The sequence below is a fragment of the Priapulus caudatus genome, unplaced genomic scaffold, assembly GCF_000485595.1.
Source record: "Priapulus caudatus unplaced genomic scaffold, Priapulus_caudatus-5.0.1 Scaffold5896, whole genome shotgun sequence".
Lineage (NCBI taxonomy): Eukaryota > Metazoa > Priapulida > Priapulimorpha > Priapulimorphida > Priapulidae > Priapulus > Priapulus caudatus.
Genome location: NW_014582957.1, coordinates 5,871 through 6,853, shown reverse-complemented (window position 1 = coordinate 6,853; position 983 = coordinate 5,871).

Here is a 983-nt window from a genome sequence, read left to right as displayed (position 1 = left end):
GTTGTACAGTCTCTGATGAAAGTGTTGTAAAGTATTGTAGTGTTGTATAGTTTGTGATAACAGATATCAAATCGTGATGTTTCAAGATATTAAAATCATCTGTACAGAAGTGCTGTTTGTCATAGTTAAAGTTATAGACCGCTAACACCCGACCTCTCTGCAGGAGGAGGGCGAGGCGACGGACAAGCTCGGATGCTCACTTGTCACGGCGCGCATCCTCAACCTGATGGCGTACCTCGCTGCGAACGCTCCGTTCAAGGCGGCCATGTTGCAGCTGCTGCGTGGGGGCGCTGACCTGGAGGAGAGGTACGTCAGCCCTCGACGCTTATTCTCAGATCTGGTTGTCCGGTCGGGAGTCGTTAATGCGAAGTGGCGCCCCCTGGCGGTGTGTTGTAGCTACACGCAGTTGATGGACGACTTGTTAATGCGAAGTGGCGCCCTCTGGCGGTGTGTTGTAGCTACACGCAGTTGATGGACGAGTTGTTAATGCGAGGCGGCGCCCCCTGGCGGTGTGTTGAAGCTATACGCAGTTGATGGACGAGTTGTTAATGCGAGGTGGCGCCCCCTGGCGGTTTGTGTTGCTACAGGCAGTTGATGGACGAGTTGTTAATGCAAGGTGGCGCCCCCTGGCGGTTTGTGTTGCTACACGCAGTTGATGGACGAGTTGTTAATGCGAGTTGGCGCCCCCTGGCAGTGTGTTGTAGCTACACGCAGTTGATGGACGACTTGTTAATGGGAAGTGGCGCCCCCTGGCGGTGTGTTGTAGCTACACGCAGTTGATGGACGAGTTGTTAATGCGAGGTGGCGCCCCCTGGCGGTTTGTGTTGCAGGTACTCTGAGCTTGTCGGTAAGCTGCTGCAGCTGCTGTGCGCGGAGAGCGATCGCGCGACCGCCGCTCACGAGTGCATCGTCTCCACGCTGCAGTCGCTCTGCGACGCCGACATCACGCTCGCCCCCGCGCCCGCCGGCGCCCCCGCGCCCGC